Source organism: Octodon degus, unplaced genomic scaffold (genome assembly GCF_000260255.1).
Source record: "Octodon degus isolate 3935 unplaced genomic scaffold, OctDeg1.0 scaffold00004, whole genome shotgun sequence".
Classification (NCBI taxonomy): domain Eukaryota; kingdom Metazoa; phylum Chordata; class Mammalia; order Rodentia; family Octodontidae; genus Octodon; species Octodon degus.
In genome coordinates this window covers 32,932,502-32,949,476 of record NW_004524580.1, presented here as the reverse complement: position 1 = coordinate 32,949,476, position 16,975 = coordinate 32,932,502, and the positions used below count along the sequence as shown (strand labels likewise).

General features: G+C 51.8%; 1 long non-coding RNA gene across 1 annotated transcript in view; it reads right to left on the bottom strand.

Moving 5' to 3' along the window:
- The window catches only part of LOC111817269, a 67,363-nt gene extending 62,965 nt beyond the window's left edge, over positions 1–4,398 (bottom strand). Inside the window, exon 1 of the long non-coding RNA XR_002821510.1 lies at positions 4,227–4,398. This is a non-coding gene — a long non-coding RNA (uncharacterized LOC111817269). The remainder of the gene's footprint in view (positions 1–4,226) is intronic.
- Between the last annotated feature and the right edge of the window lie 12,577 nt (positions 4,399–16,975).

The window sequence follows — 16,975 nt, the reverse complement described above, 5'->3', positions numbered from 1 at the left end:
TCTTGGTATTTTTTAAAAAATATTTTTTAAAGACTGTCAATGTAGCTCAGCTTGAGGAACCGGGGTCCAATCCTCAGGATGGCAGGAAAGACAAAAAGATGGGGTTGGAACTGAAACTGGACACGCTTCTGTGAGTGCAGTGACATGGAATGTGGAATGTGGAGCGGGCCTAGCGTCAGAGGAATAAGCCCACCGGCGGTGGGACAGCGCCTGCGAAGGGTCCTCAAGCGCTTGCTGGGGCTGAATGTGTGCCTGAGAGCGACGTATGCCCTGGAGACCCAGAGTGACCACGGTCAGCTCAACACTGAGCTTAAGACGCGAGAGCCTCCTTGCTACCCAGGAGAGAGACTCCCTCCCAGCCGCAGGGCAGTAAGTGTGCTCACCCTGGATGGGCCGCCATACAGCTAGGAGCTGCGTGGACACTGGGCCACGCGCACAGGCTCAGCTCAGCACCCTGTAGAATATCCAGCCTGGACTTCTGTTAGGTGCGAACTCTGTGTGTTCAGTAGGGTGCCGCAGACTCCTCTCCTGCACAGAGGGGAGGGTCCCCTCCAGATGTGCTCTCAGCCCCCTCTAAATTACACCCACACCTTGATTCCAACATCCCGGCCTGGAGGTACTGAGCATGCGCTGGAAGACAATGTTAAGGGGCCAGAAAGAACAGCCAGGATGGCCTTGGAAGAATGATGGGCCAAGGAATCAGGAAACAAAGCTGGGTGTGGGCTGTAGGGTGGCCTCCCTCACGCCCAGGCACAACCCTATAAGCCAGGACCCCCTGCAGCTGGGGTGGTGCTGAGCCCTGGGGACAACAGTGGCCCTTGTGAAATGTAGCACAAGGCCAGCACCATGTGGTCCTCAGTGAAGAAGATCAAAGGACTCTGGGAAGAGGCCTGCTAGAGCGGCTCCATGTTGTGCAAGGACACCTGCTGGGTAGCCTTGGTCTGAGGGGGATCCAGGAGGATCCTCCACTTGCCAAAGCAGTTAAGAGCCATCTGGGCTGAGAAACTCAGTGTTGCTGTCCTGTACAGGCTGAGGGCCTGCAGAAGATGTCATGGCAGAGCCGGGCTCTCCGCTGCTAGGAGAATGAGACAATTCCCAAGCACTGAGAGCTTGAATATGAGTTGGCGCATTTTAATGCATGACCTGGTCAGACTGCCTCAGCAGGGAATGTACAGAGACCGCTAGGACACAGAATTCCTAGTGGAAAGGCAGGAGGACAGCCAGTGGGAATGTTATACCCTGCACGCAACCAACAGCAACGAAGTATACGAGAAGGACGCGGAGGGTAACTGTCCCTGCTGCATATCCCCCCCACCCCCCCACAAGTTATCTACCCAGCTCTCCTGGAGGAAGGAGAAGCCTATCTCACTCCTACACGCCCTCCTTTCCCCCAAAGCAACCTGTATTCACTGATCCAGTAACCACGCACTGGGGCTGGAGAACACACAGCATTTTGAGGATGGCTAGGTTTGAGTTGACATTAGCTCCCATGGACCCAAATCGGCCTCAAGATCTGTCTATGACCATTAGAGTGAGAGCACGTAGAGGCTGAGCAATAAACGAGTCCCAGAGGGCCCACGGCATCCCCGGGTCTACCCAGCAGTCATTTCTTCAGCCTCTAAAGTGTAACGGGGCGGGGCATCTGCCACATGGGGCGCTCGACCTGTGGGGGAGGGGGACGGCTCTCACCGTGTGGACCCTGTCCAGGGACGCAAGGGCTTAGTTCCTCAGGGTGATGGAACTGAAAGGAAAGGAGCTGGGGACCCAGACACCCTTGTGAAACAGACCCCTATGTCACCTCAGACTTGCACACAAAGTAGCATTATTTGGGACCTGATTCACACCTAGTCCCACGTCCACCCAAACCAGTCAGCCTGGGGCTTACTTCAAAGCAAGTTCTAGGGAGCAGCCCTGGGCTCAGGGGAGGTGGACAGGTGGCCCTGCTGGTCAGACTCCCTGTGCGCACACTCACACAGAAGCAAGCACCCTGCAGGGCTGCTGGGAAGCACAGGAGGCTTTGGGAGTGAGCTCTGGCCAGACGCCTAAAGAGTTTACGGGTGGCAGGATCCCCTCCTTGCCTCCACCACAGCTGCTTAAAAATGCCCTGGATGCTGGCTTGTTCCCTTCATACCCTGCGGCCTTCCCAGGAAGCAGCGTCTGCACTGTAACAAGAGCCTCTGCACTGTGGGCATGGGGCTGGCACCAGTGGTGATGGAGCCCCGACAGCCGAGAGCTGGCAGGCAAGAGGAGGTGAATGCCACCATTTCTGCGGCACCAGCTTGTCCGCTGTTCTTGCCTTGGGTGCTGTATGAGTCCATGTTGTGCTGCTCTAACCAAACTCCTGACATGGAGGAATGTGCAAAGGCAAGACTTCGCTGGGCTCTGGCTTCTCGTGGCTAGAGGACCAGACTGCGTGGTGCCAGGGTCCTGGCAAGGGCAGCCGTGGCTTCATCCTGACCCAGCAGAGCAACAGACAGGGACTTGGCTACACACAGAAGGGCGCCAGGGAGGTGTCAGGCTCCCGTGTGACAGTCTTCTTGTGAGAACTCTTCCTGCCATTAGGACAAGCACGTGCCTTCTCGGGTGGTGCCCCCCGTCCTACCCACCTCCCACAGGCCCGCTTCTGGTGCATGAACACTAAGGGAGGGGCAATCACATCCAAAATACAGCAGGTCGGCATGGTTCAAGAAGCAGGAAAAGGAGGCGCACGGACTGACCCGTCAGCCTCCACCCACACACGATGAAGCCTGCACCCAGGCCCAGGTAATCTGAAGAATCCCCAGCCCCCAGGTGCTCATCTTGCTGGGGTGCTGACCCCCAGGGAGGAGGACGGAGCTACACAGCGAACCCACCCTCAAGAGAGAGGGGTGGAAGGTCCGCCGCCGCCCTGGTCTCCACCTCACAATGAGGCCAGCCGCTCCTGCTCCTGGGGGCTGGATCAGAGAGGACAGCAGTGATCAGAGGCAGGTGCAAGAGAGAAAATGAAATGGCGCTGCACAGCCCCGGATGCCAGGGCTGGATAGAGTGCGTCATAGCGGATGGACAGTTGCTGGGTCAGGGAGGGGCTTGGATCTCCAGAAACCATTGTACCGTTTGTCAGGGCCATTTGTTCCTTATTCACTAGGTGCCAGATATTGCAAATGCTGGAGACGCTGGGTCCAGTCCAGGCATGGGCCAATGTGGAAGGTGGGAGAGGACAGTGAAAGGACTCCAGCCAACTTAACAAGCCTCCCCCAGCCGCAGACGGCAGAGTCTGAGCACAAAGAAAGAATAACTGAGATGCACTGACACTACCAAATGTGTTTACTTCTATGGGCTTTAATGACACTTCTCAAAAAACCCTGCTCGATCACTGTTGGAGGAGGCTGGGGATGAGCTCCGGGGTCATAAAGCAGAAGGATAAAGGAAAGAGCTGAGCACGCATTTGCCTTTTGGGTGACCAAGTGGAAGACGAGGTACAGTTGCTTTTGCAAAAAGCATTCTGTCTAAGCAATGAAGAAGCAGTTATAGAATCCAAAGCTAAGCATTTTGTAAGCCCTAATAAAGTAATGCCTTCCGGCATCGGGCAGGAACGGCTGTTACACAAACCAGAAGAGCCAACCTGACCAGCCCTGCCTGGGTGGGAGAGCCCGGCACCACCTTTGAAGTGGTCATGCCGAGAGAGATCAAATCTAAACAGGACCAAGACTTTCTGCCCAAATGCCAGGGCACCTGGCAGAGGTCCAGCAGCAGGTCCCAGCCGGAAAACTCTATGGACAAACAATGCAGTTTCACTCAGAAATAAATGACAAGAGGGAAACAGAGACAAAGACAGAAATCCACGACACCATCCCCAGACCACAGTCCACGCACCTCACAGTGCACTGACTCGGACTGTTAAGAACAGCTTTGAGCCATTTATGAGACAACGGGAGATACAAACCCTGGCCAGAGTGTCTGGTGATGTTACGGAATCATTATTAATATATTTAGGTGTACCAATAGCACTGTGGTTATATTAAGAACAAACAGCTGGAGTATTTACAGACACAATGATAGGATCCTGGAATTTATGTCCAAATGACATCAGGGGAGATGCAGTCCAAGTGTGGAGAACAGACGTTTGGCCACAACTTGATCGCTGTTGGAACTCGGTAATGGGCGCGTAATGGTTGACATGAATTTTTTTTGCATAATATGATTTTCCATCGTAAAAGCTCAAACACATACATGCAAGCAGACCTGACCTGACGGGTGGGTGGGTCGTGGTGCACGAGCCGGTGGGACGCATCTGCGCTGTACAGCTGTATATGGGGCATCAGCCGGGGACATCGCCGGGGGTGGCCCGACTGTGGCTCAATCAAAGCATCTGATGGCAGCACTGGCACAGAGCCGATCGGAGCACCAGAGGTAGCGGGAGGTGGGAGACCTGCGCCCCGGGCACTCGGATGCTTGCTGCTCCAGCTGCGGCTCACGGCCGACGCCTCCCGCTGGCAGCCACAGGGCACTGGATGTACTGCCAGGCGGGCAGATTGATTCCAGGGGTGGGCGGGACCCAGGCTGCCAGGAAAGGGCCCCATGCCTGAGCCCAGCGCCGCCGCAGGAGACAGGCAGGCAGGACCACCTACAGCACCGGGTGCTCTGGAGGGTGGGACGCTGAGGTGGTGTGGGGTCAGGACGGGCGTGGCACCGGCAGGGCTCATAGCCTGACTCCGCTCGGAGGGAGCTCTCAGCCCCACTTCGGTTTCAGTCCACTTGCTGGACTCCATGCCCCCCAGCCTGTGGCCACAGCTAACCCAAGGGGGAAAACATCCACAAGCTGGGGTTTGTCTAGCATCATCCGCTCCAGAATCTCAAGGAAGAAAGATAAACTCTGAAGGAGAAACTCTGAAGGTAATCATTGCTTGCTTGCTTGCTTTTGTGTATTTTCGTAAGGATCTACAGGGTCTCACTACATACATCAGACTCATAGTGATCTGCCTGTGTTCAGCCTCCCAAGAGCTGGGATTACAGGCGTGTGCCACCATGCCCAGTCTCAATTGCAGTCTCAGCGCACCCTGGGGCCGGGGCTGGCACGGCTCACCAGGGATGGCTGCTGTGTCTGCCTAAGCAGGTGCTTTAATCCACTGAGCTATTTGGCAGGCTTGGTTGCTTGCTTGCTTGGTTTTGTTTTTGTTTTTGTTTTTGTTTTTGTTTTTTTGTACCAGAAATTGAACTCAGGACCTTGTGCTTGCCAGGTAGGCACTTGTGCCATTGGGCTATATCCCTGGTCCCAAAGGTAACTATTTCAAAGTGATTTTAATGATATTTTTTTTAAAAAACACATGTAGATTAAATGCATACACAGTGAGAGTTCAACAGCCTCCAGTGAAGAGTCCACTACTAGTGGTATTGATGCGACTTGGCTGAGGCCATGTTTGGCCACTGAGCACAGAGGGAGCCTGCGCAGGAGGCAGGCACTCCTGCCCCAGGGCTGCCCAGCCCCAGATGGTGCGCTTAGTACTTGAAGGTATTAACCTTCCATCCTCACAACAGCCCCAGAGTCTGGGGATGTCCATGGACGAAACGGGCCTGCCAAGAGCTTAGGTTCGGCACCCACGGTGACAACAAGCATCAGCCATCACCACTGGGCCATCGGTCACCCTGTGGATGGGAAACCTGGGGCTTGAAGGTCTTGGAGCCCTGGAGAGATGGGGACAGAGGGAGTGGCACCACCTGAGCACCAGAGGAGAGCCCAGTCCTGGGTTCCCCAGCATCTTCATTCCCCCTCACTTAAGCCAACACGAGTTTTCCATTCTTAGCTCCGGCTCAAGCAGCAGGAATCTCCAGGCTCCACTCACCCACATCGTGAGGCTGCATTCTAACAGCACCGCTGCCAGGAAAAACATCTTGCAGTGGGGATCCCGCCTCCCCACCCCGGCACAGTGCCTGGCTACCCCAGCAGGAGCTCCTCCCGCCCGGCCTGCCCATGGGGCACACCCCTGCAGACCAGAAGGGACCCTCAGCCCTCACAGGGAGAAGGCCCTGAGCCCCAGGGCAGCGGCACACGGCCAGGCCGGCCTGAGAGGCAGCGCAGTTCATTCCCTCTGGAGAACACAGCTCTATAGCCACAAATCACAAAATAAAATAAACAGCGACAGGGCAAAACCACTAACAAGAGAAAAATGGGGATGCCAGAACGTTTAAGGCACAGCAGAAGGAGTCTAAGACGAGACCAGACTAGAAAATAAAGGCCTCCTCTGCCCTGCCTGACTTTCCACCTATCGCCTCCAGCCCACGAGGTTTTTTTCAAAAAAGCCATTGAAAAGCCAAAGCTATAAACTATTCCATCTGAGACAAAGTTGTGCAGTGGAAGGAGAGACTGTAATAAAGAATGCGGGGTTCGGTGGCTAAGCCCTCTCTAGGGTCCTCTAGACAGAAGTCACCAGCCTCACACCCTCAGCCACCCCAAGGATCAACAGTGGGGAACTGCGTGCGGTTGCCCAGGAAACTGAGAAGACAACGCGGAGGCACACAGAAAAGCCAGGGCCTTTCTCCTTTCTTCCTTCTCCTTCCCCTTGTCCTTTTTCTCCTCCATCAGCATCTTGCTGAGTGCAGGCTGCCCTTGAAAGCGTGATTCTCCTGCCTCTGCTTCCTGAGGGCTGGGATGGTAAGTGTGCACGACCCCTGCCAGTGCAGAAGACCCTTTTTAAACAGGAAGGAGGTGCAGGTCACAAGGGACATCGCTTGCACCAGTGGAGACAACTGCACCCCAGATGGTCCCGTAGCACTGGCAGCTGGCAGCTGGTGGCCCTGAACACGTTGCCTAAGCTCTGAGACCCATGTCAGAGCTGTGCTGAAGGCCCCCACTGGGGATAGTCTCCACACATGCTCAGCACCACTCTTTAGGGAAAGGGTAACGAGGGCATCCTAACTGTGACTGCTGTGACACGTTTATTTAGAGAAGCAGAAGTCGAAGTGGTCACCGAAGCACACACTGCCCTTGTGACTCTGGGCAGTGTGGAAACTTCAAAGAACCACAAGCAAACCCCATCCCCAAATCCCAGAATGTGGGGGTTCTGGGAGGAAGGAGGGGCTTCCTGCCAGGCCTCTGTGGGAGCTGACAGGGTGTGATGGAGCCCCTGTGTGGCATGAAACGGAGACAGCAAAGGGAGGCTAAGGGGTCTGTGAGGTGACAGAGCTGAGGCCACTGAATGTCAGGCGTGGGTGGGACACACACAGCCTCATCCATCCCCTCCACGATGACAGCATGGTGGTGGAAGTGCTACCATTGTCCCCACAGCACGGAGGAGCAAATGTGCTGGAGAGTTACGGACACGGCGACACCCTCGAGATCAGGGCCAGGAACCAAGCGCGTTGCTCTGCCTCTGCTGACACATGCCATGTGGGCCTCAGTTTCCTCCCCTGTAAAATGGAGCTTGCAGCGAAGCCCTTGGTGAGCCCTTGGCTCGTGGTCCTCAATGCTGTGAAGACGCCTCTCGGCCCCCATGACCATTTTCCATCCAGAGAAGGTAGAACGGAGGCCGCCTATGTTTCCCAGGCCCTATCCCAATTTAGAATCTTGTACTAACACAGATGAAACTGTGTGGAGGATGGCAGCAGAGCCAGCACGGGACAAGTGTCCCCGTGGAAGTCACATCAATGCCACACACACAGCTGCAGAGGAAGAAGGGTCACCTGGAATGTTGCACACACTCCAACTGGAGCTGAGCCCAGCAGGGGGGAGGGTGGGGGAACCCCGAGGACTCCTGCGCTTTGCATCAGAAGTCCCTGCTGTCCATCCTCGGAGAGACTGAGCTGACAGCTTCCGGGCAAGATATCACCCCTGTCCCCAGCACATGGGAGGCTTAAGACAGCCGGATATCTGGACTGAAGAAAGCGAAGGCCTCATCTTCCCTGATGATGCCGTCTGCTGATGGCATAGATCCATCACCAAGTCCCTCTTCTCCCCACAAGTGGGGTCCATTTCAGACCCAGGGACGGGAAGTTCAGAGAGGTTGACAGTCGTGCCCGAGGACACACAGTGAGCAAGGAGCAGCCCTGGGAGGCAGCCGAGGGCAGCTTAATTCCACAGTCCCTGCCAAGGGACCACATTTCCCTGCCACGAGGAAGGATGGGGAAGCTAGCCAAGTGTCAGTGCTGGGCATCCGCCAGGAGAGAAGGCTCTGGGTATGGAAAGAGAGTCAAAGTGTCTGTTACCAGCACTCCGGGGTGGCTAGAATAGCAGGGTGCCCTTGCTAGGAAAAATACACTACATTCATGACTTAAAGGAAGGGAAGTGTCTCAGCTACTTTTTTCTCATTGCTGGGACGAAATACCTGACACCCAACATTAACAAAGGAAAAGTTTATTTAGCTCACAGTTGTGAAGGTTTCAGTCCATACTCAACCGGCTCCAAGGCAGAGCGGCACGTGGCAGAAGGCAAACAGCAGTGCAGCAAGAGCAAAATGGCAGGGGCAGCGGCAGCAGTGGCAGCAGGGAGCACGTCTGTCTCCCTTATGCTGCCTTCCAGCTATCTGCCCCAGGCCGGGGGCAGCACTCACACCCATAAACCCAGCAGTGGATCACAAATTAATCACAGACTCTAGAAGCCTGCTCCCATGACTTCATGAGGCTTTGGGGGGACAACGAGACACAAACCGTAACATTCCACCCCTGGGCCCCCCAAAGACTCATGTACATCCCTTTGTGAAAAAGACATTTTAGTCCATCTCTAAGAGTTTCCTAAGTCCTAACAGTTTCAGCATTGCTGAAAAGTTCAAGTTCCAAATCTTAGCTGTGAGCCCCTACACAAATGAAAAGTTAAGCACTTCCAACATTCAATGGAATAAGAAAGACATTACCATTCCAAAAGGTACAAGCAACAAGATTGGGACCAAAGCAAGTCCAAACTCCAGAAGGGCAAACACTAAATCCTATAGCTCCACATGGAACTTCCAAAACAATCTGGCAAATTGTGAGCTCCATGTGGCTCTGCCCCTGTGGCACTCCTGGTGGTAGCTCCCACGGCTTCTCTCTTAGACCAGCTTTGCTCCCTCTTGCAGTTTCCCTTAGATGATCCATGGTCCTAGCTTTTCCAAACTTCTGGGGTCTCCGCTGCACATGAAGCTTCTCACTCTCTGCTTCACACACTGCCCTCTCAGGGGCACACCGCCTGACCCCCCAGGCCTTTGAAGTCAAGATCAAAGCCTTCTTAACTTCAGAACTCTTGCATCCTGCAAGCAAAACCAGCACCACGTGCATGATGCCAAGGGTGGAGCAGTAGCCACATTTCCTTTTCTCTTGGCTGTAGGGGTCGAGGGCCTGGACTGCTGAGCACACCGACCTGGATTCTAAGGAACAAGTTCTCCATGTCGTTAACATTCTGGAGCCCGGTGTGGCTGCCACCACTGCCATTGGTAGCATGGCCCTCTGTGGCTTTCTCCCCAAGGCAAAGTCCCTCAGCCTTGCAGCTCTGAGGCTGCAAAGGGGGGAAGACCTGCCGCCTGCTGTGGTGCCCTGAGGCCGTCTTTTCCATCCTCTGATTCCTTCTCAGAAATGGAGATCCTCTCAGTTCTGTCTTTGCAGTCCACAGCTTTATTGGCGCTTCCTTTCTTGCCAAACTCACGACCTTTTAAATCATCCTGCTGAGATCTTTGCTCTTGATTTTGAATATAAATCTGACTAAAAGCCCCCAACAGCAGCCAGGCCACTGCTTCAATATTACACTGTTTGAAATTCCTTAGCCAGATTAATCAGTCCACCACACTTAATCACAGTCTCAGGCAAAGCCTCGGAACAGGAGCAAAATGCACACAACCTTTCTGCCACGCCGTAACACAAATCGTCTGGAGCACAACAGCCGATGCAGCCTTCTTCCCATCAAAACCTCCCCAGCCTGGTCTTTACACGCAGTGTTTCTACCAGTCTTCCGGTCTTCTGAGCTCTCACCAGAGTCTCCCATACAGAACAGCCCAAGCTGTCCCAACGCTTCTCTCATAGGCAACATCTCTGAATCTTTCTTATTTCTTCATTTCCTGAAGCTCATAATCCGCATGGCCGGCTAGTCACAGCAACGACTCTTCTTCTTCTCTGATACCAAATTCTGTCTCAGTTACTTTTCTCTCATTGCTGAGACAAAATATTCAACACCCCAAATTAAGGACAGAAAGGTTGATTTAGCTCACAGTTGTGGAGGTTTTAGTTCACACTCAGCTGGTTCCAAGGCTGAGTGGCACAAGGCAGCGGATAGCTGTTCATGGTGCAGAAAACAGCAAGGCAGCAAGGGCACAACTGCAGAAGCGGTGGCCGCGGCGGCAGCAGAAAGCAAGTGTGCCTCCCTTCTGCTGCACCCAGGCTGGCCATCCCAGGCCGGGTGTGGCTCTTGCCCATAATCCCAGCACTGGATCATGAATTAATCACAAACTCTAGTGTTCGCCCCATGACTGCATGAGGCTTTGGGGGGACACTTAGACAACCATAACGGGAGGTAACTTTAGTTTCTGGTATCAGTCCACATTTGGCTGGCTCCAGGGCATGGTGAAAGTCTGGCAGAGAAAACACACTCAACCTGTGGCAGCCAGAAAGCAGAGAGAGAAGGGAGGACCAGGGACAAGAATTCACATTCCGGCTCACACACCTCTGTCACCCGCCTCACCCATGCAGGACCACCTCCTGACAGCACATTCAGACATGAACTCCCCTGAGTGCATGAAGCCACTGAGAAGTAGGGGCCCTGTGATCCAATTGCTTCCGACACACGTGAGACTTTAGGGGGACCTCGTACATTTAAAGCATGACATTCCACTTCTAGCCTCCAAAAGGCTCACATCTATATCCTATGAAATCCATTTATCCATCTCTCAGAGTCCCCCAGCCACAGCATTTACTGAAAAATCCAAGTCCAAAGTTTCCTCTGAGACTCAGAGCTCTCAGCACTTATAGCTGAGTCCCTGTGAAAATCAAAAAGAAAGTTAAACTCTTCCAACATACATGGCACTTAGTAGATATTCTCATTCCAAAGGGAGGCCTACAGGGATAGAGAAAAGTCAGCCAACACAAGTCAGAAACCCAGCAAGCCAAATATTCAACTCTGTAGCTTTATATCTAGCTCCCAGCACAGGTTGTGGTGAGATACGCACTCTAGAGGGCTTAGGTAGCCCCACCCCTGGAAGCATCGCTGGTTGCAGTCCACACAGAGATTCTCTTGGGCTGGCCCGCTCGCTGCCTGTGACTTTCCTCAGCACATTCCTGGCCTCTCCAGCTCCCTGGCATCTCCGCTGTTCCTTCTGCTTCCCTCTTACAGATTTGTGCATAGTCCTCTGAAGAGCACACTGCCTGGCCTCCCTCGCCTTCTTCTGAAAATTGTATGAAAGCCTCCCTGATCCTACAACTCTTGCATGTGCATAAAACCAGCAATATGTGAATGATGCAAAGGTCTGGGCTGCCACCAGCTGAATTAGTGGCTTGGCCCCCTAGGACTAAGGCTACAGAAGCCCGAGTGCCTGGACAGCTGAACATGGGGAAACACTTCCCTGTGTAACCTGAATGAGAAGAATGACCTGTGGCATTTTTATCAAATCAATCTTTCAAAAGGTTTAACTTTTTCCATCATTCAGTCTACTATAAGTTGGATCTGGCCAATTTCTGAGATGGCTTCAAGCCATATTACCTCTTGTGCTGTGATAAGTAGTTGGCTTCTCTTTAATGCAAATTTGTTTAGAAGCCACACTCTCCTCTATCCAGACTTTACGGTGCTTCCTGTCTGGCCAAGCTTCCCAACATTAGACTCTGCTTTTTGCTCCTGATTCTCACTATACATCTCACTAAATGCAGCTATGCCACACACTGACCCCTGAGCTGTCTTTTTCTCCTCTAGATAAATTAATCTATTATCCTTAATCTCAGTCTCCCACAACATTTCAGAACATAGATGAAACACAGGTAAATTTTCTATAACACACACAGTCTTTAGTCCAAATGCCAGTAGAGTCTTATTCTCAACTAAAATGTCTAGAGCCTGATCGTACAAGCTTTGACAAGTAGCAGGCATCAAGCACTACTCACAACATTCTAGGGTTTCTCTAGAATGTTTCAGACTCTTCCTGCAATCCAGTTCCAAAGGCTTCTGAACCACATGACCAGGTATAGTCACAGTAATGACCCCACTCCTGATACCAATTTTTGCATCATCCACTTTCCCATCCCTGGGACAAAATACTATGCACTAGTAACTTAAAGGAGGCGAGGTTTACTTTGACTCACTGTTCCAATCCAAGGTTGAATGACTCAAAGGCAGACATGGTATGGCAGAGGGGCATGACAGAACAACTGTACTCAACTGATAGTAGCCAAGAAACAGAACAGGGAGAATGTGGGGACAAATATACACCATTCCAGGTTACATTCACAGTGACCCACCTCCAACCAAGCCTTTCCTCCCAAACATAAACACATCAATATGTTAATCCACTGGTGAGTATAGCATTCCCATCATATAGTCATCATCCAAACACATGAGAGTGGGGTGAACATTAAGATCTATACTATAATAGAGAGCCATCAAGGATGTCTGAGTAAAGGTCTCACCATTGAACCATCACATCTGCATACACTTGCATACACAGAGTTGGCCCCCTCAAGAGAAGAGAGAGCATATGTTGTGATTTGTATCTAGATATTCCCCCCAAAGCCTCATGCCCCCATAGGTGGGGCTTTTCAAAAGTGACTGGATCTATAGTGTATGAATACAGATTCAGGGACTGCTATGACTGTACTAGTCCACCGACAGAGTTAACATAGTTCTGGGTGTGGATAATGGGAAGGCTCATCCCGGGTCCTGGTGGCACCTACCAGTAGGCTTCCAGCCTGAATGGAATACAGTCAATCCCATCTATGAACGGCAAGTTGAGAAGTTTCACAGACATGAATGGACTTTGCATTATGAACATTTGTAGATGCAAACAAACCACAGGAGCAGGTCATGTGTCTGCTGGGCATTGTTACAGTTGTTCTGCACGGGCTTACTTGTCAGTGTATGTGTATGGTTTTTTATGCCTTATATTGTATATCTGTGTCAAAGATACAGGACTCATTCTACTGTACTTACGAACAAATCTGACTTATAAAAAAATCTCCTGGAACAGAAGTTTTTCATACATTAGAGAGTTACTGTAAAAAGGTAAAGGCCCTAGCTGCTTGTCCCTTCTGCCTTCCATGCTATGGGCTGCTTCTTCTCTGTGACAGCTCTCAGCCAGGCCATTGACTATGGACTGAAGCCTCTACAAACTGTAAGCTAAAATAAACCTTTCCTCCTTCAAACCTTGCAGGTATCAGGTATTTTGTTCCAGCAACAAAACAGTAACTAAGACAGTATAAATACTCTGCTCAATATATACTTCACTGGAGAAGAGCAGAATTGCTTAAATGACCTGCATTATTGTCACCGTGGTCATGGTGACAATGGTTACTATTTTAAGCTCTTTCAGGTGGAAAAAAAAACACTTGGAATTACTGGTCCAACAACAGTTCTCGAAGCTCTGGGTTGAAGGCTTCAGCCAGCAGATGAATTTGGTTATTTCACCCTCAGCTTTTCATGTATCCAAAAGGATTACCGCTACAGCAAGGATGGCCTTGCTGTGCTTGTAACTTAAGGAACAAATCTCTCCACTCACTACTGAAACATAGGACCTTGGACAAATCACTTTACCAGTCCCAGGTTCAGTGACCGCATCTCCCCAGCGGTGGTTATGGCCCTTACTCTCCCTGCGGAAGGACTGTTAAGTGAGACTATTCGCAGCTCCACCACTCAGCAGAGAGCCTGGCCCACAGGCAACCCCAAGGGAAGGGCAGCTCCTGTTTTCACTGGGAAGCACAAGCACATTTTAGTATACAAAACTATCAAGCCCATCACAGTCCCCCACCAAAAAAAAAAAATCCAAAAACATAAAAAGCAGAGACTTAGGGATTAAAACCTGTATTTCCCTCACACGAAAATGCCTGAATATTGAGACTAGGATAGGGCAAAAATGCTAACCCTAATGAGCATTTTACTCCCCGCCACCAAAAGTGAGCAACTTGAGTTAACATTTCTGGGTGTTTGGAAACGAACTCAATAGGGCCCTGTGGAAAATTCAGAGAGAAAGACACAAGTTCCTCAGGGTGTCCCCAGGTCAGCCGAGAACCTCTTCAGAAAGCCTGACTCTCAACTGCACGTCTTCAGTGGCAAGCACACCACTTCAAGGCCCTCTGACTGCCCAGGAAAGGAAAGCCACTTTCCACAGACCAGCGGAGGAGAATCTGCTCTGACAGCCACAGCCTCTCACAATGAGTAGAATCTCAGCCTTGACCTCCAGGCCAACACAAGCTGACTCCTTCGCGTGGCTTCTGCAGATGGTTGAGCAAGGCCAGCACCTGAAAGCCCTCAGGGACGTTGTTCCAGGGGACAGTTAGCACCACACTGAACTCCCCATGCTGCGTTTTGGGAGAACGATGAAGAACCAGTACGAGAAAAGTATCTTTTCTCTGAACAGGCAATGTCTAAAGGAAAGAGAATGCCCAATACATGCTCGGAGATGTGGGCCGAGGAATGAACTCTGTCGCACAGATACACACCTGACAGCCAGATGGAGGAGAAAAGGAAAGAGAACCCGTGGATTCAAACAAGGAAACAGGCCAGGGTACTAACATCTATTCAAGCAACAGCAAAGTTCTATGATTCCACATTTCTACGGGTCAGGAGCTCTGGGGCAGCTTACCCCAGTAGTTCCGGACCAGTCTCTCCTGAGCTTGTGGGAAGTTGTTGGCTAGAAACGCATCACCTGAAGGCTTGGCTGGGGCTGGTGGGCCCGCTTCTGCTTGATCTACGCACATGAAACTTGTTTGTGAGAGGCCTGAGTTTCCCCTCTACGGACAGCGTGAGTGTCCTAGCAACACAGGGACTGGTTTTGCCCAGAGAAAATGCTCCAAGGAGGAGCAAGGAGGAAGCCACAAGTCCTTCGTGACCTAACCCTACCAGCTACACAAGGTCATTTCTGCAACATCCGACTGACTGCCCAGATGGACCCTCCTCTGTGTGGTAAAGGACACCAGAGTGTGAATACCAGCAGGCAAGCCGTAGATCAGGTGAAAGCAGCTGGTGCCCAGCCAAACAGAGGAGAGGCTGCAGGAGAGTAGATTGTGGTTACCGAATGATGGCATCATTGCAAATGGCAACTCAGCCAGGGAGCGGAATTACATCCTAAAGGAGGAACATCAGAGCACTCTCGTGGTGCACCCCGCAGGGGAAGGTGACATAAGTGATACGCTGGGCATGAGAACGTTGACTTCTTACGATGCTTTGGGGGCCTGCTGAGAGCAACAGGAAGTGTGGTAAGGGGACCGTTCCACGCGCTCCTAATTAGATTAGTAACACTGTCACCTGAGCTAAGGAAACCATGAGGTCGGGAGCTTTGACTTCTTACCAAAGCCACGGTAGGGCTGGCTCCTGTCTGGACAGTAGGAAACACTCCGCTACCCCAGGGTGGATCCTGAGAAACAGAGGAGTGCAGTTGGCCAAGACGCAGAGTGCCCAGAAGGAGAGGGTGAGGACCCAAGTGAGCCGAGACGCTGGCACCAGGCAAGGCCCCAGAGAGCCTGGGTGCGGGAGGGCTCCTACGCAGCCCCTGAGGCCCTGAACTGGGACTGCTGAACGGCCCAAAACGAAGACACTGTCCATTTCAGAGGCTTTCTGCTTGCTTCCTGCTTTAAGCCACCTCAGAACTATCTCACAGGAAATTGACTCAGTTCACCCGCTGCCTCCCCCTGCCCTCTGGGCCCTGTGCCTCTAGTTTCTGTCCTCCTCACCCCGCTTCCTCACAGCCAACACCTCTGCCTCCTCAGCAGCCCTCTGTTCAGACCCTCCGCCAGCCCTCTCAGGCCTCATCCCATGCTCAGGACCAGTGCATCCAGGAGCTCGGCAGGAGAAGGAGCTGGAGGGAGCAAGGAACAGCTCAGAGGCGCCCTCCTTCCCAGGTCGTTGGCGCTGGAGTCTGGGCTGCTTCTGAGGCTCACTCGCACCTTTAGGCAGATTGTTTATTCATATTTTCCAGCCTTCCTAGTTTTTCTTGGAAGAGGGGTGGCCTGAGCTGAGCTATTGCCTCACCTTCCCAAGTGTGCTCTTCAGTTTCCAAACGTGTGGGGTTTTATTTCTCTTTTGGTTAGTAATTTCTAAAGTCATCATTAAGTTGTCAGGGGTTTTTCTTTGAAGTCAGTTGACACTTTCTTTGTGGCCTAGAATGTGATTTATTGTAAATATGGTGTTAGCTTGCTTCACACACTTAATTGTTTCCACAGTTCTGGGGCAGATGCCCGCTGCTGTGCTCCTGAAGGGGAGATGGCCGTGGTCGTGACTGTCACCCTGCGCAGAGTTCACGAACAGGAGCAAAACTGTGCTGAGCACTCCTGGTGGTGAACCGAACAGTTCACCAACAGAAGTATTGGTGAGCGGAGGTATTAGGACACAAATATCCCGTGAGCACTTGCCAGGGTGGAAACCCGCACATGTCCATTAGGGTTACTTGGAGGCTTCGGTGTTTGTTTACTTGCTTGTCTGTTGTGCTGGAGCTTGAACCCAGAGCATTCGCACTGCTCTTCCTCCTCAGCTCTTTCAACTTTTTAGTTCTGAAATAGGATCTCACTATGTCTACCAAGTAGTTCCCCAGGCTGTGCTCAAACTTGCCATCCCCCTGCCTCAGCCTGGCATGTAGGGCGCTTACAGGCGTGCGCCGCGTCGCCCGGACGAGCCAAGCTTCTTAAAGTGTCTTCTTTCAAATCCTCTACGAGTTAGCTACAATTTTGATGCTTTTCCTATCAATAGCATGAGAGAATGATACTAGAATTCCTTGTCGCTATCCTCAGTGATTTCACTCTGTAATTCTATCTTTAAATATTTTTAATTTAATTTTTCCATTAGGTATTTTGAGCTTATTTTTTTACTTTATATGTATTTTGTACATTATTTATCTTTCTGGCAAATTGA